The sequence below is a fragment of the Schistocerca nitens genome, unplaced genomic scaffold, assembly GCF_023898315.1.
Source record: "Schistocerca nitens isolate TAMUIC-IGC-003100 unplaced genomic scaffold, iqSchNite1.1 HiC_scaffold_118, whole genome shotgun sequence".
NCBI classification, from domain to species: domain Eukaryota; kingdom Metazoa; phylum Arthropoda; class Insecta; order Orthoptera; family Acrididae; genus Schistocerca; species Schistocerca nitens.
Genome location: NW_026045660.1, coordinates 234,082 through 254,537, shown reverse-complemented (window position 1 = coordinate 254,537; position 20,456 = coordinate 234,082). Strand labels below are relative to the sequence as shown.

General features: G+C 54.4%; 47 non-coding genes across 47 annotated transcripts; 10 read left to right on the top strand and 37 right to left on the bottom strand.

The window, feature by feature from the left end:
- Positions 1-201: 201 nt before the first annotated feature.
- Positions 202-272, bottom strand: Trnag-gcc (transfer RNA glycine (anticodon GCC)). Its single transcript has one exon. It is a non-coding gene; the product is annotated as a tRNA-Gly (tRNA).
- A 347-nt stretch (positions 273-619) lies between these two features.
- On the top strand, positions 620-691 carry Trnag-ucc (transfer RNA glycine (anticodon UCC)). The gene has a single exon. It is a non-coding gene; the product is annotated as a tRNA-Gly (tRNA).
- Positions 692-1,289: 598 nt separating this feature from the next.
- On the bottom strand, positions 1,290-1,363 carry Trnai-aau (transfer RNA isoleucine (anticodon AAU)). Its single transcript has one exon. It is a non-coding gene; the product is annotated as a tRNA-Ile (tRNA).
- A 198-nt stretch (positions 1,364-1,561) lies between these two features.
- Positions 1,562-1,633, bottom strand: Trnae-uuc (transfer RNA glutamic acid (anticodon UUC)). The gene has a single exon. It is a non-coding gene; the product is annotated as a tRNA-Glu (tRNA).
- Positions 1,634-1,938: 305 nt separating this feature from the next.
- On the bottom strand, positions 1,939-2,011 carry Trnam-cau (transfer RNA methionine (anticodon CAU)). The gene has a single exon. It is a non-coding gene; the product is annotated as a tRNA-Met (tRNA).
- Positions 2,012-2,392: 381 nt separating this feature from the next.
- On the bottom strand, positions 2,393-2,463 carry Trnag-gcc (transfer RNA glycine (anticodon GCC)). Its single transcript has one exon. It is a non-coding gene; the product is annotated as a tRNA-Gly (tRNA).
- A 347-nt stretch (positions 2,464-2,810) lies between these two features.
- Positions 2,811-2,882, top strand: Trnag-ucc (transfer RNA glycine (anticodon UCC)). Its single transcript has one exon. It is a non-coding gene; the product is annotated as a tRNA-Gly (tRNA).
- A 598-nt stretch (positions 2,883-3,480) lies between these two features.
- On the bottom strand, positions 3,481-3,554 carry Trnai-aau (transfer RNA isoleucine (anticodon AAU)). The gene has a single exon. It is a non-coding gene; the product is annotated as a tRNA-Ile (tRNA).
- Positions 3,555-3,752: 198 nt separating this feature from the next.
- Trnae-uuc (transfer RNA glutamic acid (anticodon UUC)) lies at positions 3,753-3,824 on the bottom strand. The gene has a single exon. It is a non-coding gene; the product is annotated as a tRNA-Glu (tRNA).
- A 305-nt stretch (positions 3,825-4,129) lies between these two features.
- Positions 4,130-4,202, bottom strand: Trnam-cau (transfer RNA methionine (anticodon CAU)). The gene has a single exon. It is a non-coding gene; the product is annotated as a tRNA-Met (tRNA).
- A 381-nt stretch (positions 4,203-4,583) lies between these two features.
- Positions 4,584-4,654, bottom strand: Trnag-gcc (transfer RNA glycine (anticodon GCC)). Its single transcript has one exon. It is a non-coding gene; the product is annotated as a tRNA-Gly (tRNA).
- Positions 4,655-5,001: 347 nt separating this feature from the next.
- Trnag-ucc (transfer RNA glycine (anticodon UCC)) lies at positions 5,002-5,073 on the top strand. The gene has a single exon. It is a non-coding gene; the product is annotated as a tRNA-Gly (tRNA).
- Positions 5,074-5,671: 598 nt separating this feature from the next.
- On the bottom strand, positions 5,672-5,745 carry Trnai-aau (transfer RNA isoleucine (anticodon AAU)). Its single transcript has one exon. It is a non-coding gene; the product is annotated as a tRNA-Ile (tRNA).
- Positions 5,746-5,943: 198 nt separating this feature from the next.
- On the bottom strand, positions 5,944-6,015 carry Trnae-uuc (transfer RNA glutamic acid (anticodon UUC)). Its single transcript has one exon. It is a non-coding gene; the product is annotated as a tRNA-Glu (tRNA).
- Positions 6,016-6,320: 305 nt separating this feature from the next.
- Positions 6,321-6,393, bottom strand: Trnam-cau (transfer RNA methionine (anticodon CAU)). The gene has a single exon. It is a non-coding gene; the product is annotated as a tRNA-Met (tRNA).
- Positions 6,394-6,774: 381 nt separating this feature from the next.
- Trnag-gcc (transfer RNA glycine (anticodon GCC)) lies at positions 6,775-6,845 on the bottom strand. The gene has a single exon. It is a non-coding gene; the product is annotated as a tRNA-Gly (tRNA).
- A 347-nt stretch (positions 6,846-7,192) lies between these two features.
- Positions 7,193-7,264, top strand: Trnag-ucc (transfer RNA glycine (anticodon UCC)). Its single transcript has one exon. It is a non-coding gene; the product is annotated as a tRNA-Gly (tRNA).
- A 598-nt stretch (positions 7,265-7,862) lies between these two features.
- Positions 7,863-7,936, bottom strand: Trnai-aau (transfer RNA isoleucine (anticodon AAU)). Its single transcript has one exon. It is a non-coding gene; the product is annotated as a tRNA-Ile (tRNA).
- Positions 7,937-8,134: 198 nt separating this feature from the next.
- On the bottom strand, positions 8,135-8,206 carry Trnae-uuc (transfer RNA glutamic acid (anticodon UUC)). The gene has a single exon. It is a non-coding gene; the product is annotated as a tRNA-Glu (tRNA).
- A 305-nt stretch (positions 8,207-8,511) lies between these two features.
- On the bottom strand, positions 8,512-8,584 carry Trnam-cau (transfer RNA methionine (anticodon CAU)). Its single transcript has one exon. It is a non-coding gene; the product is annotated as a tRNA-Met (tRNA).
- A 381-nt stretch (positions 8,585-8,965) lies between these two features.
- Trnag-gcc (transfer RNA glycine (anticodon GCC)) lies at positions 8,966-9,036 on the bottom strand. The gene has a single exon. It is a non-coding gene; the product is annotated as a tRNA-Gly (tRNA).
- Positions 9,037-9,383: 347 nt separating this feature from the next.
- On the top strand, positions 9,384-9,455 carry Trnag-ucc (transfer RNA glycine (anticodon UCC)). Its single transcript has one exon. It is a non-coding gene; the product is annotated as a tRNA-Gly (tRNA).
- A 598-nt stretch (positions 9,456-10,053) lies between these two features.
- Trnai-aau (transfer RNA isoleucine (anticodon AAU)) lies at positions 10,054-10,127 on the bottom strand. The gene has a single exon. It is a non-coding gene; the product is annotated as a tRNA-Ile (tRNA).
- Positions 10,128-10,325: 198 nt separating this feature from the next.
- Trnae-uuc (transfer RNA glutamic acid (anticodon UUC)) lies at positions 10,326-10,397 on the bottom strand. Its single transcript has one exon. It is a non-coding gene; the product is annotated as a tRNA-Glu (tRNA).
- A 305-nt stretch (positions 10,398-10,702) lies between these two features.
- Positions 10,703-10,775, bottom strand: Trnam-cau (transfer RNA methionine (anticodon CAU)). The gene has a single exon. It is a non-coding gene; the product is annotated as a tRNA-Met (tRNA).
- Positions 10,776-11,156: 381 nt separating this feature from the next.
- Positions 11,157-11,227, bottom strand: Trnag-gcc (transfer RNA glycine (anticodon GCC)). Its single transcript has one exon. It is a non-coding gene; the product is annotated as a tRNA-Gly (tRNA).
- A 347-nt stretch (positions 11,228-11,574) lies between these two features.
- On the top strand, positions 11,575-11,646 carry Trnag-ucc (transfer RNA glycine (anticodon UCC)). The gene has a single exon. It is a non-coding gene; the product is annotated as a tRNA-Gly (tRNA).
- Positions 11,647-12,244: 598 nt separating this feature from the next.
- Positions 12,245-12,318, bottom strand: Trnai-aau (transfer RNA isoleucine (anticodon AAU)). Its single transcript has one exon. It is a non-coding gene; the product is annotated as a tRNA-Ile (tRNA).
- A 198-nt stretch (positions 12,319-12,516) lies between these two features.
- On the bottom strand, positions 12,517-12,588 carry Trnae-uuc (transfer RNA glutamic acid (anticodon UUC)). The gene has a single exon. It is a non-coding gene; the product is annotated as a tRNA-Glu (tRNA).
- A 305-nt stretch (positions 12,589-12,893) lies between these two features.
- On the bottom strand, positions 12,894-12,966 carry Trnam-cau (transfer RNA methionine (anticodon CAU)). The gene has a single exon. It is a non-coding gene; the product is annotated as a tRNA-Met (tRNA).
- A 381-nt stretch (positions 12,967-13,347) lies between these two features.
- Positions 13,348-13,418, bottom strand: Trnag-gcc (transfer RNA glycine (anticodon GCC)). The gene has a single exon. It is a non-coding gene; the product is annotated as a tRNA-Gly (tRNA).
- Positions 13,419-13,765: 347 nt separating this feature from the next.
- On the top strand, positions 13,766-13,837 carry Trnag-ucc (transfer RNA glycine (anticodon UCC)). Its single transcript has one exon. It is a non-coding gene; the product is annotated as a tRNA-Gly (tRNA).
- Positions 13,838-14,435: 598 nt separating this feature from the next.
- On the bottom strand, positions 14,436-14,509 carry Trnai-aau (transfer RNA isoleucine (anticodon AAU)). The gene has a single exon. It is a non-coding gene; the product is annotated as a tRNA-Ile (tRNA).
- A 198-nt stretch (positions 14,510-14,707) lies between these two features.
- Positions 14,708-14,779, bottom strand: Trnae-uuc (transfer RNA glutamic acid (anticodon UUC)). The gene has a single exon. It is a non-coding gene; the product is annotated as a tRNA-Glu (tRNA).
- A 305-nt stretch (positions 14,780-15,084) lies between these two features.
- On the bottom strand, positions 15,085-15,157 carry Trnam-cau (transfer RNA methionine (anticodon CAU)). The gene has a single exon. It is a non-coding gene; the product is annotated as a tRNA-Met (tRNA).
- Positions 15,158-15,538: 381 nt separating this feature from the next.
- Positions 15,539-15,609, bottom strand: Trnag-gcc (transfer RNA glycine (anticodon GCC)). Its single transcript has one exon. It is a non-coding gene; the product is annotated as a tRNA-Gly (tRNA).
- Positions 15,610-15,956: 347 nt separating this feature from the next.
- Trnag-ucc (transfer RNA glycine (anticodon UCC)) lies at positions 15,957-16,028 on the top strand. The gene has a single exon. It is a non-coding gene; the product is annotated as a tRNA-Gly (tRNA).
- A 598-nt stretch (positions 16,029-16,626) lies between these two features.
- On the bottom strand, positions 16,627-16,700 carry Trnai-aau (transfer RNA isoleucine (anticodon AAU)). The gene has a single exon. It is a non-coding gene; the product is annotated as a tRNA-Ile (tRNA).
- A 198-nt stretch (positions 16,701-16,898) lies between these two features.
- On the bottom strand, positions 16,899-16,970 carry Trnae-uuc (transfer RNA glutamic acid (anticodon UUC)). The gene has a single exon. It is a non-coding gene; the product is annotated as a tRNA-Glu (tRNA).
- Positions 16,971-17,275: 305 nt separating this feature from the next.
- Positions 17,276-17,348, bottom strand: Trnam-cau (transfer RNA methionine (anticodon CAU)). The gene has a single exon. It is a non-coding gene; the product is annotated as a tRNA-Met (tRNA).
- Positions 17,349-17,729: 381 nt separating this feature from the next.
- Trnag-gcc (transfer RNA glycine (anticodon GCC)) lies at positions 17,730-17,800 on the bottom strand. The gene has a single exon. It is a non-coding gene; the product is annotated as a tRNA-Gly (tRNA).
- A 347-nt stretch (positions 17,801-18,147) lies between these two features.
- Positions 18,148-18,219, top strand: Trnag-ucc (transfer RNA glycine (anticodon UCC)). The gene has a single exon. It is a non-coding gene; the product is annotated as a tRNA-Gly (tRNA).
- A 598-nt stretch (positions 18,220-18,817) lies between these two features.
- On the bottom strand, positions 18,818-18,891 carry Trnai-aau (transfer RNA isoleucine (anticodon AAU)). Its single transcript has one exon. It is a non-coding gene; the product is annotated as a tRNA-Ile (tRNA).
- Positions 18,892-19,089: 198 nt separating this feature from the next.
- Trnae-uuc (transfer RNA glutamic acid (anticodon UUC)) lies at positions 19,090-19,161 on the bottom strand. The gene has a single exon. It is a non-coding gene; the product is annotated as a tRNA-Glu (tRNA).
- Positions 19,162-19,466: 305 nt separating this feature from the next.
- Positions 19,467-19,539, bottom strand: Trnam-cau (transfer RNA methionine (anticodon CAU)). The gene has a single exon. It is a non-coding gene; the product is annotated as a tRNA-Met (tRNA).
- Positions 19,540-19,920: 381 nt separating this feature from the next.
- Positions 19,921-19,991, bottom strand: Trnag-gcc (transfer RNA glycine (anticodon GCC)). The gene has a single exon. It is a non-coding gene; the product is annotated as a tRNA-Gly (tRNA).
- Positions 19,992-20,338: 347 nt separating this feature from the next.
- On the top strand, positions 20,339-20,410 carry Trnag-ucc (transfer RNA glycine (anticodon UCC)). Its single transcript has one exon. It is a non-coding gene; the product is annotated as a tRNA-Gly (tRNA).
- Positions 20,411-20,456: the final 46 nt, after the last annotated feature.

Below are 20,456 nucleotides of genomic sequence, written 5' to 3'. Positions count from 1 at the left end.
GCCTCGGAGGCACCTGGACATAGCAAATTGTGAGGCCAGGCCGACGCTAGTCTGTAGAACATGATGCGAGCGTCCTAGTGGGGACCCGCGAGTGCTGCGTTCTCGGTTCTTCTCAAGGGAATCCAGCTATACATTCTTGTGGATCGTGCATCTCAAGAGCGCAAGCAGCACGGCAGCATTATCGCGGGAACAGCAAAACGATGCATCGGCCGGGAATCGAACCCGGGCCGCCCGCGTGGCAGGCGAGCATTCTACCACTGAACCACCGATGCTCGGGCCAGTAGTAACTTCACGCTGCTTGCCGAGCAGATGTCTCAAGGGAAAGTGGGACTGCCGTCAAGCGCCGTAGCATTCTGTCGAGAAGATGCTGCAGGCGCTGAATCCTGCACTGCACTGCTTAAATATGCCGCCAGAACGCGGTCCTCTGCGTACTCTTGCGTCGCCGGTGCCGGCACCGACTCTTGCCAAAGGATGCGAAATGTGCGCGGATACGCCGTCCGAATGCGGCTGGATGTTCTCCCCTAGCCTACCTCGAAATGCGCCTGCCAGGTACGATCACCTTCGGCCGCTGCCGACAGGCGGGAAGCCGACACAGCGCGGCGTCGGGGCGCTTCCTTGTGCGGTGGTGGTGTAATGGTCAGCATAGTTGCCTTCCAAGCAGTTGATCCGGGTTCGATTCCCGGCCACCGCAACAGGCTTTTTAATTTCGCGTATGAGTACTTTCGCCACGTGCCCTTAAATTAATGTTTTTTTTCCCCCTTCTTACTCGCTGCAGACCAGCCTATAGTGTGTCTCGACTTGTCTCGACTTTGCTCAGCTGACGCGAGAGCTGACGCTCTCAAATCGGCCTATATCAAAACGACAAGCACGAGAAACGACTGAGAGAGGTAAGGAGAGGCGAGGCGATGGGCACACAGCACTCCCCCTTCCTTTCACGGTGGCGTGTCCATGACCGAATCGGGTTGTAGCTCCAAAAACAAAGGAGAAAGAAAAAACAGGAAGTAAAACTGCCAACGGTACCCTGTGTCCCCATGCGCTCACCCGCCCAAGTACTGACAAGGGCCAAAGTTGTTACAAATCGGCAATCGGACATTTTCTTTCATCTTGTCTTTATCGGTTGAGAACCAGTGTATTCAACATATTATGGCCATTGCCGAGTGAATGCTGTAGCGCTTCCCGACAAGTCGGGTTCGGATCCTCTGTCAACTTCCACGCAGGGTGATGATCTTTTGGTCATCACACTCGCCTGCTGAAATCGGCGCTGCCTTTTCGTAGTAGTAAAAGACTAGTGGCCCGTGGGGGGATCGAACCCACGACCTTCGCGTTATTAGCACGACGCTCTAACCAACTGAGCTAACGGGCCTCGGCAGATGCAGTTGCTCAGCCCTGCGCTGGAAACGTATGGCATGAAGCCGTACACCATTTCTATGGTCGTCGGACGTCTGCTTCCCTCGTCTATATTCTGCTGACGGTCACGAAACAGTAGCTATATTGCGAGCAGGACGGGAAACGGCAGCTCGGTCAGCTCAAACTTGTCACAGTTCGTGTGGAAAAAATTCCGTTCCGGTACCGGGAATCGAACCCGGGCCTCCTGGGTGAAAGCCAGGTATCCTAGCTACTAGACCACACCGGATGTGGGGGTGTCTTCGCCGGTTCGGACGGTCGCTTGTCGCATTTCGTGTCGTGTCCCGCGTCGGCGCCCTTCTCTCTTTGCGAGCGTCTTTGCGCTTACTCACTGGCAAGGCGCGCACCTCAAACGTCTCAGAGCAATGCTTTTGGCTTCATGCTGTGCTGGGAGAAGAGGGAAAGGGAAGCTGTAAGTAGCAGTAACAGGGAGTAAACATTTTCCCGCTGAAGCGTTGAAACCGTTGTGGATAACAAACAAGAAATAAGTTGGTGCCCTAGCAACAGCATCACCATCAGTCACAGAAAATTAAATGCCCCGGGTGAGGATCGAACTCACGACCTTAAGATTATGAGACTTACGCGCTGCCTACTGCGCTACCGAGGCACGGGCGAACCGTTTTTCCTGGAAACTGGGTAAGTACCATACCCAATGTTAGACGTAAAGACACTGTACTTCCTGGATAACGTGTTCTGTTGCTAGACGTGCATTGCCGGCCCAGTTGATTGCGGTGTTGCTGCAGCTTTTGCAAACGATAGGCAGCACTCCTTGTCGTTAACGTTCAGTGCCTCGGAGGCACCTGGACATAGCAAATTGTGAGGCCAGGCCGACGCTAGTCTGTAGAACATGATGCGAGCGTCCTAGTGGGGACCCGCGAGTGCTGCGTTCTCGGTTCTTCTCAAGGGAATCCAGCTATACATTCTTGTGGATCGTGCATCTCAAGAGCGCAAGCAGCACGGCAGCATTATCGCGGGAACAGCAAAACGATGCATCGGCCGGGAATCGAACCCGGGCCGCCCGCGTGGCAGGCGAGCATTCTACCACTGAACCACCGATGCTCGGGCCAGTAGTAACTTCACGCTGCTTGCCGAGCAGATGTCTCAAGGGAAAGTGGGACTGCCGTCAAGCGCCGTAGCATTCTGTCGAGAAGATGCTGCAGGCGCTGAATCCTGCACTGCACTGCTTAAATATGCCGCCAGAACGCGGTCCTCTGCGTACTCTTGCGTCGCCGGTGCCGGCACCGACTCTTGCCAAAGGATGCGAAATGTGCGCGGATACGCCGTCCGAATGCGGCTGGATGTTCTCCCCTAGCCTACCTCGAAATGCGCCTGCCAGGTACGATCACCTTCGGCCGCTGCCGACAGGCGGGAAGCCGACACAGCGCGGCGTCGGGGCGCTTCCTTGTGCGGTGGTGGTGTAATGGTCAGCATAGTTGCCTTCCAAGCAGTTGATCCGGGTTCGATTCCCGGCCACCGCAACAGGCTTTTTAATTTCGCGTATGAGTACTTTCGCCACGTGCCCTTAAATTAATGTTTTTTTTCCCCCTTCTTACTCGCTGCAGACCAGCCTATAGTGTGTCTCGACTTGTCTCGACTTTGCTCAGCTGACGCGAGAGCTGACGCTCTCAAATCGGCCTATATCAAAACGACAAGCACGAGAAACGACTGAGAGAGGTAAGGAGAGGCGAGGCGATGGGCACACAGCACTCCCCCTTCCTTTCACGGTGGCGTGTCCATGACCGAATCGGGTTGTAGCTCCAAAAACAAAGGAGAAAGAAAAAACAGGAAGTAAAACTGCCAACGGTACCCTGTGTCCCCATGCGCTCACCCGCCCAAGTACTGACAAGGGCCAAAGTTGTTACAAATCGGCAATCGGACATTTTCTTTCATCTTGTCTTTATCGGTTGAGAACCAGTGTATTCAACATATTATGGCCATTGCCGAGTGAATGCTGTAGCGCTTCCCGACAAGTCGGGTTCGGATCCTCTGTCAACTTCCACGCAGGGTGATGATCTTTTGGTCATCACACTCGCCTGCTGAAATCGGCGCTGCCTTTTCGTAGTAGTAAAAGACTAGTGGCCCGTGGGGGGATCGAACCCACGACCTTCGCGTTATTAGCACGACGCTCTAACCAACTGAGCTAACGGGCCTCGGCAGATGCAGTTGCTCAGCCCTGCGCTGGAAACGTATGGCATGAAGCCGTACACCATTTCTATGGTCGTCGGACGTCTGCTTCCCTCGTCTATATTCTGCTGACGGTCACGAAACAGTAGCTATATTGCGAGCAGGACGGGAAACGGCAGCTCGGTCAGCTCAAACTTGTCACAGTTCGTGTGGAAAAAATTCCGTTCCGGTACCGGGAATCGAACCCGGGCCTCCTGGGTGAAAGCCAGGTATCCTAGCTACTAGACCACACCGGATGTGGGGGTGTCTTCGCCGGTTCGGACGGTCGCTTGTCGCATTTCGTGTCGTGTCCCGCGTCGGCGCCCTTCTCTCTTTGCGAGCGTCTTTGCGCTTACTCACTGGCAAGGCGCGCACCTCAAACGTCTCAGAGCAATGCTTTTGGCTTCATGCTGTGCTGGGAGAAGAGGGAAAGGGAAGCTGTAAGTAGCAGTAACAGGGAGTAAACATTTTCCCGCTGAAGCGTTGAAACCGTTGTGGATAACAAACAAGAAATAAGTTGGTGCCCTAGCAACAGCATCACCATCAGTCACAGAAAATTAAATGCCCCGGGTGAGGATCGAACTCACGACCTTAAGATTATGAGACTTACGCGCTGCCTACTGCGCTACCGAGGCACGGGCGAACCGTTTTTCCTGGAAACTGGGTAAGTACCATACCCAATGTTAGACGTAAAGACACTGTACTTCCTGGATAACGTGTTCTGTTGCTAGACGTGCATTGCCGGCCCAGTTGATTGCGGTGTTGCTGCAGCTTTTGCAAACGATAGGCAGCACTCCTTGTCGTTAACGTTCAGTGCCTCGGAGGCACCTGGACATAGCAAACTGTGAGGCCAGGCCGACGCTAGTCTGTAGAACATGATGCGAGCGTCCTAGTGGGGACCCGCGAGTGCTGCGTTCTCGGTTCTTCTCAAGGGAATCCAGCTATACATTCTTGTGGATCGTGCATCTCAAGAGCGCAAGCAGCACGGCAGCATTATCGCGGGAACAGCAAAACGATGCATCGGCCGGGAATCGAACCCGGGCCGCCCGCGTGGCAGGCGAGCATTCTACCACTGAACCACCGATGCTCGGGCCAGTAGTAACTTCACGCTGCTTGCCGAGCAGATGTCTCAAGGGAAAGTGGGACTGCCGTCAAGCGCCGTAGCATTCTGTCGAGAAGATGCTGCAGGCGCTGAATCCTGCACTGCACTGCTTAAATATGCCGCCAGAACGCGGTCCTCTGCGTACTCTTGCGTCGCCGGTGCCGGCACCGACTCTTGCCAAAGGATGCGAAATGTGCGCGGATACGCCGTCCGAATGCGGCTGGATGTTCTCCCCTAGCCTACCTCGAAATGCGCCTGCCAGGTACGATCACCTTCGGCCGCTGCCGACAGGCGGGAAGCCGACACAGCGCGGCGTCGGGGCGCTTCCTTGTGCGGTGGTGGTGTAATGGTCAGCATAGTTGCCTTCCAAGCAGTTGATCCGGGTTCGATTCCCGGCCACCGCAACAGGCTTTTTAATTTCGCGTATGAGTACTTTCGCCACGTGCCCTTAAATTAATGTTTTTTTTCCCCCTTCTTACTCGCTGCAGACCAGCCTATAGTGTGTCTCGACTTGTCTCGACTTTGCTCAGCTGACGCGAGAGCTGACGCTCTCAAATCGGCCTATATCAAAACGACAAGCACGAGAAACGACTGAGAGAGGTAAGGAGAGGCGAGGCGATGGGCACACAGCACTCCCCCTTCCTTTCACGGTGGCGTGTCCATGACCGAATCGGGTTGTAGCTCCAAAAACAAAGGAGAAAGAAAAAACAGGAAGTAAAACTGCCAACGGTACCCTGTGTCCCCATGCGCTCACCCGCCCAAGTACTGACAAGGGCCAAAGTTGTTACAAATCGGCAATCGGACATTTTCTTTCATCTTGTCTTTATCGGTTGAGAACCAGTGTATTCAACATATTATGGCCATTGCCGAGTGAATGCTGTAGCGCTTCCCGACAAGTCGGGTTCGGATCCTCTGTCAACTTCCACGCAGGGTGATGATCTTTTGGTCATCACACTCGCCTGCTGAAATCGGCGCTGCCTTTTCGTAGTAGTAAAAGACTAGTGGCCCGTGGGGGGATCGAACCCACGACCTTCGCGTTATTAGCACGACGCTCTAACCAACTGAGCTAACGGGCCTCGGCAGATGCAGTTGCTCAGCCCTGCGCTGGAAACGTATGGCATGAAGCCGTACACCATTTCTATGGTCGTCGGACGTCTGCTTCCCTCGTCTATATTCTGCTGACGGTCACGAAACAGTAGCTATATTGCGAGCAGGACGGGAAACGGCAGCTCGGTCAGCTCAAACTTGTCACAGTTCGTGTGGAAAAAATTCCGTTCCGGTACCGGGAATCGAACCCGGGCCTCCTGGGTGAAAGCCAGGTATCCTAGCTACTAGACCACACCGGATGTGGGGGTGTCTTCGCCGGTTCGGACGGTCGCTTGTCGCATTTCGTGTCGTGTCCCGCGTCGGCGCCCTTCTCTCTTTGCGAGCGTCTTTGCGCTTACTCACTGGCAAGGCGCGCACCTCAAACGTCTCAGAGCAATGCTTTTGGCTTCATGCTGTGCTGGGAGAAGAGGGAAAGGGAAGCTGTAAGTAGCAGTAACAGGGAGTAAACATTTTCCCGCTGAAGCGTTGAAACCGTTGTGGATAACAAACAAGAAATAAGTTGGTGCCCTAGCAACAGCATCACCATCAGTCACAGAAAATTAAATGCCCCGGGTGAGGATCGAACTCACGACCTTAAGATTATGAGACTTACGCGCTGCCTACTGCGCTACCGAGGCACGGGCGAACCGTTTTTCCTGGAAACTGGGTAAGTACCATACCCAATGTTAGACGTAAAGACACTGTACTTCCTGGATAACGTGTTCTGTTGCTAGACGTGCATTGCCGGCCCAGTTGATTGCGGTGTTGCTGCAGCTTTTGCAAACGATAGGCAGCACTCCTTGTCGTTAACGTTCAGTGCCTCGGAGGCACCTGGACATAGCAAATTGTGAGGCCAGGCCGACGCTAGTCTGTAGAACATGATGCGAGCGTCCTAGTGGGGACCCGCGAGTGCTGCGTTCTCGGTTCTTCTCAAGGGAATCCAGCTATACATTCTTGTGGATCGTGCATCTCAAGAGCGCAAGCAGCACGGCAGCATTATCGCGGGAACAGCAAAACGATGCATCGGCCGGGAATCGAACCCGGGCCGCCCGCGTGGCAGGCGAGCATTCTACCACTGAACCACCGATGCTCGGGCCAGTAGTAACTTCACGCTGCTTGCCGAGCAGATGTCTCAAGGGAAAGTGGGACTGCCGTCAAGCGCCGTAGCATTCTGTCGAGAAGATGCTGCAGGCGCTGAATCCTGCACTGCACTGCTTAAATATGCCGCCAGAACGCGGTCCTCTGCGTACTCTTGCGTCGCCGGTGCCGGCACCGACTCTTGCCAAAGGATGCGAAATGTGCGCGGATACGCCGTCCGAATGCGGCTGGATGTTCTCCCCTAGCCTACCTCGAAATGCGCCTGCCAGGTACGATCACCTTCGGCCGCTGCCGACAGGCGGGAAGCCGACACAGCGCGGCGTCGGGGCGCTTCCTTGTGCGGTGGTGGTGTAATGATCAGCATAGTTGCCTTCCAAGCAGTTCATCCGGGTTCGATTCCCGGCCACCGCAACAGGCTTTTTAATTTCGCGTATGAGTACTTTCGCCACGTGCCCTTAAATTAATGTTTTTTTTCCCCCTTCTTACTCGCTGCAGACCAGCCTATAGTGTGTCTCGACTTGTCTCGACTTTGCTCAGCTGACGCGAGAGCTGACGCTCTCAAATCGGCCTATATCAAAACGACAAGCACGAGAAACGACTGAGAGAGGTAAGGAGAGGCGAGGCGATGGGCACACAGCACTCCCCCTTCCTTTCACGGTGGCGTGTCCATGACCGAATCGGGTTGTAGCTCCAAAAACAAAGGAGAAAGAAAAAACAGGAAGTAAAACTGCCAACGGTACCCTGTGTCCCCATGCGCTCACCCGCCCAAGTACTGACAAGGGCCAAAGTTGTTACAAATCGGCAATCGGACATTTTCTTTCATCTTGTCTTTATCGGTTGAGAACCAGTGTATTCAACATATTATGGCCATTGCCGAGTGAATGCTGTAGCGCTTCCCGACAAGTCGGGTTCGGATCCTCTGTCAACTTCCACGCAGGGTGATGATCTTTTGGTCATCACACTCGCCTGCTGAAATCGGCGCTGCCTTTTCGTAGTAGTAAAAGACTAGTGGCCCGTGGGGGGATCGAACCCACGACCTTCGCGTTATTAGCACGACGCTCTAACCAACTGAGCTAACGGGCCTCGGCAGATGCAGTTGCTCAGCCCTGCGCTGGAAACGTATGGCATGAAGCCGTACACCATTTCTATGGTCGTCGGACGTCTGCTTCCCTCGTCTATATTCTGCTGACGGTCACGAAACAGTAGCTATATTGCGAGCAGGACGGGAAACGGCAGCTCGGTCAGCTCAAACTTGTCACAGTTCGTGTGGAAAAAATTCCGTTCCGGTACCGGGAATCGAACCCGGGCCTCCTGGGTGAAAGCCAGGTATCCTAGCTACTAGACCACACCGGATGTGGGGGTGTCTTCGCCGGTTCGGACGGTCGCTTGTCGCATTTCGTGTCGTGTCCCGCGTCGGCGCCCTTCTCTCTTTGCGAGCGTCTTTGCGCTTACTCACTGGCAAGGCGCGCACCTCAAACGTCTCAGAGCAATGCTTTTGGCTTCATGCTGTGCTGGGAGAAGAGGGAAAGGGAAGCTGTAAGTAGCAGTAACAGGGAGTAAACATTTTCCCGCTGAAGCGTTGAAACCGTTGTGGATAACAAACAAGAAATAAGTTGGTGCCCTAGCAACAGCATCACCATCAGTCACAGAAAATTAAATGCCCCGGGTGAGGATCGAACTCACGACCTTAAGATTATGAGACTTACGCGCTGCCTACTGCGCTACCGAGGCACGGGCGAACCGTTTTTCCTGGAAACTGGGTAAGTACCATACCCAATGTTAGACGTAAAGACACTGTACTTCCTGGATAACGTGTTCTGTTGCTAGACGTGCATTGCCGGCCCAGTTGATTGCGGTGTTGCTGCAGCTTTTGCAAACGATAGGCAGCACTCCTTGTCGTTAACGTTCAGTGCCTCGGAGGCACCTGGACATAGCAAACTGTGAGGCCAGGCCGACGCTAGTCTGTAGAACATGATGCGAGCGTCCTAGTGGGGACCCGCGAGTGCTGCGTTCTCGGTTCTTCTCAAGGGAATCCAGCTATACATTCTTGTGGATCGTGCATCTCAAGAGCGCAAGCAGCACGGCAGCATTATCGCGGGAACAGCAAAACGATGCATCGGCCGGGAATCGAACCCGGGCCGCCCGCGTGGCAGGCGAGCATTCTACCACTGAACCACCGATGCTCGGGCCAGTAGTAACTTCACGCTGCTTGCCGAGCAGATGTCTCAAGGGAAAGTGGGACTGCCGTCAAGCGCCGTAGCATTCTGTCGAGAAGATGCTGCAGGCGCTGAATCCTGCACTGCACTGCTTAAATATGCCGCCAGAACGCGGTCCTCTGCGTACTCTTGCGTCGCCGGTGCCGGCACCGACTCTTGCCAAAGGATGCGAAATGTGCGCGGATACGCCGTCCGAATGCGGCTGGATGTTCTCCCCTAGCCTACCTCGAAATGCGCCTGCCAGGTACGATCACCTTCGGCCGCTGCCGACAGGCGGGAAGCCGACACAGCGCGGCGTCGGGGCGCTTCCTTGTGCGGTGGTGGTGTAATGGTCAGCATAGTTGCCTTCCAAGCAGTTGATCCGGGTTCGATTCCCGGCCACCGCAACAGGCTTTTTAATTTCGCGTATGAGTACTTTCGCCACGTGCCCTTAAATTAATGTTTTTTTTCCCCCTTCTTACTCGCTGCAGACCAGCCTATAGTGTGTCTCGACTTGTCTCGACTTTGCTCAGCTGACGCGAGAGCTGACGCTCTCAAATCGGCCTATATCAAAACGACAAGCACGAGAAACGACTGAGAGAGGTAAGGAGAGGCGAGGCGATGGGCACACAGCACTCCCCCTTCCTTTCACGGTGGCGTGTCCATGACCGAATCGGGTTGTAGCTCCAAAAACAAAGGAGAAAGAAAAAACAGGAAGTAAAACTGCCAACGGTACCCTGTGTCCCCATGCGCTCACCCGCCCAAGTACTGACAAGGGCCAAAGTTGTTACAAATCGGCAATCGGACATTTTCTTTCATCTTGTCTTTATCGGTTGAGAACCAGTGTATTCAACATATTATGGCCATTGCCGAGTGAATGCTGTAGCGCTTCCCGACAAGTCGGGTTCGGATCCTCTGTCAACTTCCACGCAGGGTGATGATCTTTTGGTCATCACACTCGCCTGCTGAAATCGGCGCTGCCTTTTCGTAGTAGTAAAAGACTAGTGGCCCGTGGGGGGATCGAACCCACGACCTTCGCGTTATTAGCACGACGCTCTAACCAACTGAGCTAACGGGCCTCGGCAGATGCAGTTGCTCAGCCCTGCGCTGGAAACGTATGGCATGAAGCCGTACACCATTTCTATGGTCGTCGGACGTCTGCTTCCCTCGTCTATATTCTGCTGACGGTCACGAAACAGTAGCTATATTGCGAGCAGGACGGGAAACGGCAGCTCGGTCAGCTCAAACTTGTCACAGTTCGTGTGGAAAAAATTCCGTTCCGGTACCGGGAATCGAACCCGGGCCTCCTGGGTGAAAGCCAGGTATCCTAGCTACTAGACCACACCGGATGTGGGGGTGTCTTCGCCGGTTCGGACGGTCGCTTGTCGCATTTCGTGTCGTGTCCCGCGTCGGCGCCCTTCTCTCTTTGCGAGCGTCTTTGCGCTTACTCACTGGCAAGGCGCGCACCTCAAACGTCTCAGAGCAATGCTTTTGGCTTCATGCTGTGCTGGGAGAAGAGGGAAAGGGAAGCTGTAAGTAGCAGTAACAGGGAGTAAACATTTTCCCGCTGAAGCGTTGAAACCGTTGTGGATAACAAACAAGAAATAAGTTGGTGCCCTAGCAACAGCATCACCATCAGTCACAGAAAATTAAATGCCCCGGGTGAGGATCGAACTCACGACCTTAAGATTATGAGACTTACGCGCTGCCTACTGCGCTACCGAGGCACGGGCGAACCGTTTTTCCTGGAAACTGGGTAAGTACCATACCCAATGTTAGACGTAAAGACACTGTACTTCCTGGATAACGTGTTCTGTTGCTAGACGTGCATTGCCGGCCCAGTTGATTGCGGTGTTGCTGCAGCTTTTGCAAACGATAGGCAGCACTCCTTGTCGTTAACGTTCAGTGCCTCGGAGGCACCTGGACATAGCAAACTGTGAGGCCAGGCCGACGCTAGTCTGTAGAACATGATGCGAGCGTCCTAGTGGGGACCCGCGAGTGCTGCGTTCTCGGTTCTTCTCAAGGGAATCCAGCTATACATTCTTGTGGATCGTGCATCTCAAGAGCGCAAGCAGCACGGCAGCATTATCGCGGGAACAGCAAAACGATGCATCGGCCGGGAATCGAACCCGGGCCGCCCGCGTGGCAGGCGAGCATTCTACCACTGAACCACCGATGCTCGGGCCAGTAGTAACTTCACGCTGCTTGCCGAGCAGATGTCTCAAGGGAAAGTGGGACTGCCGTCAAGCGCCGTAGCATTCTGTCGAGAAGATGCTGCAGGCGCTGAATCCTGCACTGCACTGCTTAAATATGCCGCCAGAACGCGGTCCTCTGCGTACTCTTGCGTCGCCGGTGCCGGCACCGACTCTTGCCAAAGGATGCGAAATGTGCGCGGATACGCCGTCCGAATGCGGCTGGATGTTCTCCCCTAGCCTACCTCGAAATGCGCCTGCCAGGTACGATCACCTTCGGCCGCTGCCGACAGGCGGGAAGCCGACACAGCGCGGCGTCGGGGCGCTTCCTTGTGCGGTGGTGGTGTAATGGTCAGCATAGTTGCCTTCCAAGCAGTTGATCCGGGTTCGATTCCCGGCCACCGCAACAGGCTTTTTAATTTCGCGTATGAGTACTTTCGCCACGTGCCCTTAAATTAATGTTTTTTTTCCCCCTTCTTACTCGCTGCAGACCAGCCTATAGTGTGTCTCGACTTGTCTCGACTTTGCTCAGCTGACGCGAGAGCTGACGCTCTCAAATCGGCCTATATCAAAACGACAAGCACGAGAAACGACTGAGAGAGGTAAGGAGAGGCGAGGCGATGGGCACACAGCACTCCCCCTTCCTTTCACGGTGGCGTGTCCATGACCGAATCGGGTTGTAGCTCCAAAAACAAAGGAGAAAGAAAAAACAGGAAGTAAAACTGCCAACGGTACCCTGTGTCCCCATGCGCTCACCCGCCCAAGTACTGACAAGGGCCAAAGTTGTTACAAATCGGCAATCGGACATTTTCTTTCATCTTGTCTTTATCGGTTGAGAACCAGTGTATTCAACATATTATGGCCATTGCCGAGTGAATGCTGTAGCGCTTCCCGACAAGTCGGGTTCGGATCCTCTGTCAACTTCCACGCAGGGTGATGATCTTTTGGTCATCACACTCGCCTGCTGAAATCGGCGCTGCCTTTTCGTAGTAGTAAAAGACTAGTGGCCCGTGGGGGGATCGAACCCACGACCTTCGCGTTATTAGCACGACGCTCTAACCAACTGAGCTAACGGGCCTCGGCAGATGCAGTTGCTCAGCCCTGCGCTGGAAACGTATGGCATGAAGCCGTACACCATTTCTATGGTCGTCGGACGTCTGCTTCCCTCGTCTATATTCTGCTGACGGTCACGAAACAGTAGCTATATTGCGAGCAGGACGGGAAACGGCAGCTCGGTCAGCTCAAACTTGTCACAGTTCGTGTGGAAAAAATTCCGTTCCGGTACCGGGAATCGAACCCGGGCCTCCTGGGTGAAAGCCAGGTATCCTAGCTACTAGACCACACCGGATGTGGGGGTGTCTTCGCCGGTTCGGACGGTCGCTTGTCGCATTTCGTGTCGTGTCCCGCGTCGGCGCCCTTCTCTCTTTGCGAGCGTCTTTGCGCTTACTCACTGGCAAGGCGCGCACCTCAAACGTCTCAGAGCAATGCTTTTGGCTTCATGCTGTGCTGGGAGAAGAGGGAAAGGGAAGCTGTAAGTAGCAGTAACAGGGAGTAAACATTTTCCCGCTGAAGCGTTGAAACCGTTGTGGATAACAAACAAGAAATAAGTTGGTGCCCTAGCAACAGCATCACCATCAGTCACAGAAAATTAAATGCCCCGGGTGAGGATCGAACTCACGACCTTAAGATTATGAGACTTACGCGCTGCCTACTGCGCTACCGAGGCACGGGCGAACCGTTTTTCCTGGAAACTGGGTAAGTACCATACCCAATGTTAGACGTAAAGACACTGTACTTCCTGGATAACGTGTTCTGTTGCTAGACGTGCATTGCCGGCCCAGTTGATTGCGGTGTTGCTGCAGCTTTTGCAAACGATAGGCAGCACTCCTTGTCGTTAACGTTCAGTGCCTCGGAGGCACCTGGACATAGCAAATTGTGAGGCCAGGCCGACGCTAGTCTGTAGAACATGATGCGAGCGTCCTAGTGGGGACCCGCGAGTGCTGCGTTCTCGGTTCTTCTCAAGGGAATCCAGCTATACATTCTTGTGGATCGTGCATCTCAAGAGCGCAAGCAGCACGGCAGCATTATCGCGGGAACAGCAAAACGATGCATCGGCCGGGAATCGAACCCGGGCCGCCCGCGTGGCAGGCGGGCATTCTACCACTGAACCACCGATGCTCGGGCCAGTAGTAACTTCACGCTGCTTGCCGAGCAGATGTCTCAAGGGAAAGTGGGACTGCCGTCAAGCGCCGTAGCATTCTGTCGAGAAGATGCTGCAGGCGCTGAATCCTGCACTGCACTGCTTAAATATGCCGCCAGAACGCGGTCCTCTGCGTACTCTTGCGTCGCCGGTGCCGGCACCGACTCTTGCCAAAGGATGCGAAATGTGCGCGGATACGCCGTCCGAATGCGGCTGGATGTTCTCCCCTAGCCTACCTCGAAATGCGCCTGCCAGGTACGATCACCTTCGGCCGCTGCCGACAGGCGGGAAGCCGACACAGCGCGGCGTCGGGGCGCTTCCTTGTGCGGTGGTGGTGTAATGATCAGCATAGTTGCCTTCCAAGCAGTTCATCCGGGTTCGATTCCCGGCCACCGCAACAGGCTTTTTAATTTCGCGTATGAGTACTTTCGCCACGTGCCCTTAAATTAATGTTTTTTTTCCCCCTTCTTACTCGCTGCAGACCAGCCTATAGTGTGTCTCGACTTGTCTCGACTTTGCTCAGCTGACGCGAGAGCTGACGCTCTCAAATCGGCCTATATCAAAACGACAAGCACGAGAAACGACTGAGAGAGGTAAGGAGAGGCGAGGCGATGGGCACACAGCACTCCCCCTTCCTTTCACGGTGGCGTGTCCATGACCGAATCGGGTTGTAGCTCCAAAAACAAAGGAGAAAGAAAAAACAGGAAGTAAAACTGCCAACGGTACCCTGTGTCCCCATGCGCTCACCCGCCCAAGTACTGACAAGGGCCAAAGTTGTTACAAATCGGCAATCGGACATTTTCTTTCATCTTGTCTTTATCGGTTGAGAACCAGTGTATTCAACATATTATGGCCATTGCCGAGTGAATGCTGTAGCGCTTCCCGACAAGTCGGGTTCGGATCCTCTGTCAACTTCCACGCAGGGTGATGATCTTTTGGTCATCACACTCGCCTGCTGAAATCGGCGCTGCCTTTTCGTAGTAGTAAAAGACTAGTGGCCCGTGGGGGGATCGAACCCACGACCTTCGCGTTATTAGCACGACGCTCTAACCAACTGAGCTAACGGGCCTCGGCAGATGCAGTTGCTCAGCCCTGCGCTGGAAACGTATGGCATGAAGCCGTACACCATTTCTATGGTCGTCGGACGTCTGCTTCCCTCGTCTATATTCTGCTGACGGTCACGAAACAGTAGCTATATTGCGAGCAGGACGGGAAACGGCAGCTCGGTCAGCTCAAACTTGTCACAGTTCGTGTGGAAAAAATTCCGTTCCGGTACCGGGAATCGAACCCGGGCCTCCTGGGTGAAAGCCAGGTATCCTAGCTACTAGACCACACCGGATGTGGGGGTGTCTTCGCCGGTTCGGACGGTCGCTTGTCGCATTTCGTGTCGTGTCCCGCGTCGGCGCCCTTCTCTCTTTGCGAGCGTCTTTGCGCTTACTCACTGGCAAGGCGCGCACCTCAAACGTCTCAGAGCAATGCTTTTGGCTTCATGCTGTGCTGGGAGAAGAGGGAAAGGGAAGCTGTAAGTAGCAGTAACAGGGAGTAAACATTTTCCCGCTGAAGCGTTGAAACCGTTGTGGATAACAAACAAGAAATAAGTTGGTGCCCTAGCAACAGCATCACCATCAGTCACAGAAAATTAAATGCCCCGGGTGAGGATCGAACTCACGACCTTAAGATTATGAGACTTACGCGCTGCCTACTGCGCTACCGAGGCACGGGCGAACCGTTTTTCCTGGAAACTGGGTAAGTACCATACCCAATGTTAGACGTAAAGACACTGTACTTCCTGGATAACGTGTTCTGTTGCTAGACGTGCATTGCCGGCCCAGTTGATTGCGGTGTTGCTGCAGCTTTTGCAAACGATAGGCAGCACTCCTTGTCGTTAACGTTCAGTGCCTCGGAGGCACCTGGACATAGCAAACTGTGAGGCCAGGCCGACGCTAGTCTGTAGAACATGATGCGAGCGTCCTAGTGGGGACCCGCGAGTGCTGCGTTCTCGGTTCTTCTCAAGGGAATCCAGCTATACATTCTTGTGGATCGTGCATCTCAAGAGCGCAAGCAGCACGGCAGCATTATCGCGGGAACAGCAAAACGATGCATCGGCCGGGAATCGAACCCGGGCCGCCCGCGTGGCAGGCGAGCATTCTACCACTGAACCACCGATGCTCGGGCCAGTAGTAACTTCACGCTGCTTGCCGAGCAGATGTCTCAAGGGAAAGTGGGACTGCCGTCAAGCGCCGTAGCATTCTGTCGAGAAGATGCTGCAGGCGCTGAATCCTGCACTGCACTGCTTAAATATGCCGCCAGAACGCGGTCCTCTGCGTACTCTTGCGTCGCCGGTGCCGGCACCGACTCTTGCCAAAGGATGCGAAATGTGCGCGGATACGCCGTCCGAATGCGGCTGGATGTTCTCCCCTAGCCTACCTCGAAATGCGCCTGCCAGGTACGATCACCTTCGGCCGCTGCCGACAGGCGGGAAGCCGACACAGCGCGGCGTCGGGGCGCTTCCTTGTGCGGTGGTGGTGTAATGGTCAGCATAGTTGCCTTCCAAGCAGTTGATCCGGGTTCGATTCCCGGCCACCGCAACAGGCTTTTTAATTTCGCGTATGAGTACTTTCGCCACGTGCCCTTAAATTAATGTTTTTTTTCCCCCTTCTTACTCGCTGCAGACCAGCCTATAGTGTGTCTCGACTTGTCTCGACTTTGCTCAGCTGACGCGAGAGCTGACGCTCTCAAATCGGCCTATATCAAAACGACAAGCACGAGAAACGACTGAGAGAGGTAAGGAGAGGCGAGGCGATGGGCACACAGCACTCCCCCTTCCTTTCACGGTGGCGTGTCCATGACCGAATCGGGTTGTAGCTCCAAAAACAAAGGAGAAAGAAAAAACAGGAAGTAAAACTGCCAACGGTACCCTGTGTCCCCATGCGCTCACCCGCCCAAGTACTGACAAGGGCCAAAGTTGTTACAAATCGGCAATCGGACATTTTCTTTCATCTTGTCTTTATCGGTTGAGAACCAGTGTATTCAACATATTATGGCCATTGCCGAGTGAATGCTGTAGCGCTTCCCGACAAGTCGGGTTCGGATCCTCTGTCAACTTCCACGCAGGGTGATGATCTTTTGGTCATCACACTCGCCTGCTGAAATCGGCGCTGCCTTTTCGTAGTAGTAAAAGACTAGTGGCCCGTGGGGGGATCGAACCCACGACCTTCGCGTTATTAGCACGACGCTCTAACCAACTGAGCTAACGGGCCTCGGCAGATGCAGTTGCTCAGCCCTGCGCTGGAAACGTATGGCATGAAGCCGTACACCATTTCTATGGTCGTCGGACGTCTGCTTCCCTCGTCTATATTCTGCTGACGGTCACGAAACAGTAGCTATATTGCGAGCAGGACGGGAAACGGCAGCTCGGTCAGCTCAAACTTGTCACAGTTCGTGTGGAAAAAATTCCGTTCCGGTACCGGGAATCGAACCCGGGCCTCCTGGGTGAAAGCCAGGTATCCTAGCTACTAGACCACACCGGATGTGGGGGTGTCTTCGCCGGTTCGGACGGTCGCTTGTCGCATTTCGTGTCGTGTCCCGCGTCGGCGCCCTTCTCTCTTTGCGAGCGTCTTTGCGCTTACTCACTGGCAAGGCGCGCACCTCAAACGTCTCAGAGCAATGCTTTTGGCTTCATGCTGTGCTGGGAGAAGAGGGAAAGGGAAGCTGTAAGTAGCAGTAACAGGGAGTAAACATTTTCCCGCTGAAGCGTTGAAACCGTTGTGGATAACAAACAAGAAATAAGTTGGTGCCCTAGCAACAGCATCACCATCAGTCACAGAAAATTAAATGCCCCGGGTGAGGATCGAACTCACGACCTTAAGATTATGAGACTTACGCGCTGCCTACTGCGCTACCGAGGCACGGGCGAACCGTTTTTCCTGGAAACTGGGTAAGTACCATACCCAATGTTAGACGTAAAGACACTGTACTTCCTGGATAACGTGTTCTGTTGCTAGACGTGCATTGCCGGCCCAGTTGATTGCGGTGTTGCTGCAGCTTTTGCAAACGATAGGCAGCACTCCTTGTCGTTAACGTTCAGTGCCTCGGAGGCACCTGGACATAGCAAACTGTGAGGCCAGGCCGACGCTAGTCTGTAGAACATGATGCGAGCGTCCTAGTGGGGACCCGCGAGTGCTGCGTTCTCGGTTCTTCTCAAGGGAATCCAGCTATACATTCTTGTGGATCGTGCATCTCAAGAGCGCAAGCAGCACGGCAGCATTATCGCGGGAACAGCAAAACGATGCATCGGCCGGGAATCGAACCCGGGCCGCCCGCGTGGCAGGCGAGCATTCTACCACTGAACCACCGATGCTCGGGCCAGTAGTAACTTCACGCTGCTTGCCGAGCAGATGTCTCAAGGGAAAGTGGGACTGCCGTCAAGCGCCGTAGCATTCTGTCGAGAAGATGCTGCAGGCGCTGAATCCTGCACTGCACTGCTTAAATATGCCGCCAGAACGCGGTCCTCTGCGTACTCTTGCGTCGCCGGTGCCGGCACCGACTCTTGCCAAAGGATGCGAAATGTGCGCGGATACGCCGTCCGAATGCGGCTGGATGTTCTCCCCTAGCCTACCTCGAAATGCGCCTGCCAGGTACGATCACCTTCGGCCGCTGCCGACAGGCGGGAAGCCGACACAGCGCGGCGTCGGGGCGCTTCCTTGTGCGGTGGTGGTGTAATGGTCAGCATAGTTGCCTTCCAAGCAGTTGATCCGGGTTCGATTCCCGGCCACCGCAACAGGCTTTTTAATTTCGCGTATGAGTACTTTCGCCACGTGCCCTTAAATTAATGTTTTTTTTCCCCCTTCTTACTCGCTGCAGACCAGCCTATAGTGTGTCTCGACTTGTCTCGACTTTGCTCAGCTGACGCGAGAGCTGACGCTCTCAAATCGGCCTATATCAAAACGACAAGCACGAGAAACGACTGAGAGAGGTAAGGAGAGGCGAGGCGATGGGCACACAGCACTCCCCCTTCCTTTCACGGTGGCGTGTCCATGACCGAATCGGGTTGTAGCTCCAAAAACAAAGGAGAAAGAAAAAACAGGAAGTAAAACTGCCAACGGTACCCTGTGTCCCCATGCGCTCACCCGCCCAAGTACTGACAAGGGCCAAAGTTGTTACAAATCGGCAATCGGACATTTTCTTTCATCTTGTCTTTATCGGTTGAGAACCAGTGTATTCAACATATTATGGCCATTGCCGAGTGAATGCTGTAGCGCTTCCCGACAAGTCGGGTTCGGATCCTCTGTCAACTTCCACGCAGGGTGATGATCTTTTGGTCATCACACTCGCCTGCTGAAATCGGCGCTGCCTTTTCGTAGTAGTAAAAGACTAGTGGCCCGTGGGGGGATCGAACCCACGACCTTCGCGTTATTAGCACGACGCTCTAACCAACTGAGCTAACGGGCCTCGGCAGATGCAGTTGCTCAGCCCTGCGCTGGAAACGTATGGCATGAAGCCGTACACCATTTCTATGGTCGTCGGACGTCTGCTTCCCTCGTCTATATTCTGCTGACGGTCACGAAACAGTAGCTATATTGCGAGCAGGACGGGAAACGGCAGCTCGGTCAGCTCAAACTTGTCACAGTTCGTGTGGAAAAAATTCCGTTCCGGTACCGGGAATCGAACCCGGGCCTCCTGGGTGAAAGCCAGGTATCCTAGCTACTAGACCACACCGGATGTGGGGGTGTCTTCGCCGGTTCGGACGGTCGCTTGTCGCATTTCGTGTCGTGTCCCGCGTCGGCGCCCTTCTCTCTTTGCGAGCGTCTTTGCGCTTACTCACTGGCAAGGCGCGCACCTCAAACGTCTCAGAGCAATGCTTTTGGCTTCATGCTGTGCTGGGAGAAGAGGGAAAGGGAAGCTGTAAGTAGCAGTAACAGGGAGTAAACATTTTCCCGCTGAAGCGTTGAAACCGTTGTGGATAACAAACAAGAAATAAGTTGGTGCCCTAGCAACAGCATCACCATCAGTCACAGAAAATTAAATGCCCCGGGTGAGGATCGAACTCACGACCTTAAGATTATGAGACTTACGCGCTGCCTACTGCGCTACCGAGGCACGGGCGAACCGTTTTTCCTGGAAACTGGGTAAGTACCATACCCAATGTTAGACGTAAAGACACTGTACTTCCTGGATAACGTGTTCTGTTGCTAGACGTGCATTGCCGGCCCAGTTGATTGCGGTGTTGCTGCAGCTTTTGCAAACGATAGGCAGCACTCCTTGTCGTTAACGTTCAGTGCCTCGGAGGCACCTGGACATAGCAAACTGTGAGGCCAGGCCGACGCTAGTCTGTAGAACATGATGCGAGCGTCCTAGTGGGGACCCGCGAGTGCTGCGTTCTCGGTTCTTCTCAAGGGAATCCAGCTATACATTCTTGTGGATCGTGCATCTCAAGAGCGCAAGCAGCACGGCAGCATTATCGCGGGAACAGCAAAACGATGCATCGGCCGGGAATCGAACCCGGGCCGCCCGCGTGGCAGGCGAGCATTCTACCACTGAACCACCGATGCTCGGGCCAGTAGTAACTTCACGCTGCTTGCCGAGCAGATGTCTCAAGGGAAAGTGGGACTGCCGTCAAGCGCCGTAGCATTCTGTCGAGAAGATGCTGCAGGCGCTGAATCCTGCACTGCACTGCTTAAATATGCCGCCAGAACGCGGTCCTCTGCGTACTCTTGCGTCGCCGGTGCCGGCACCGACTCTTGCCAAAGGATGCGAAATGTGCGCGGATACGCCGTCCGAATGCGGCTGGATGTTCTCCCCTAGCCTACCTCGAAATGCGCCTGCCAGGTACGATCACCTTCGGCCGCTGCCGACAGGCGGGAAGCCGACACAGCGCGGCGTCGGGGCGCTTCCTTGTGCGGTGGTGGTGTAATGGTCAGCATAGTTGCCTTCCAAGCAGTTGATCCGGGTTCGATTCCCGGCCACCGCAACAGGCTTTTTAATTTCGCGTATGAGTACTTTCGCCACGTGCCCTT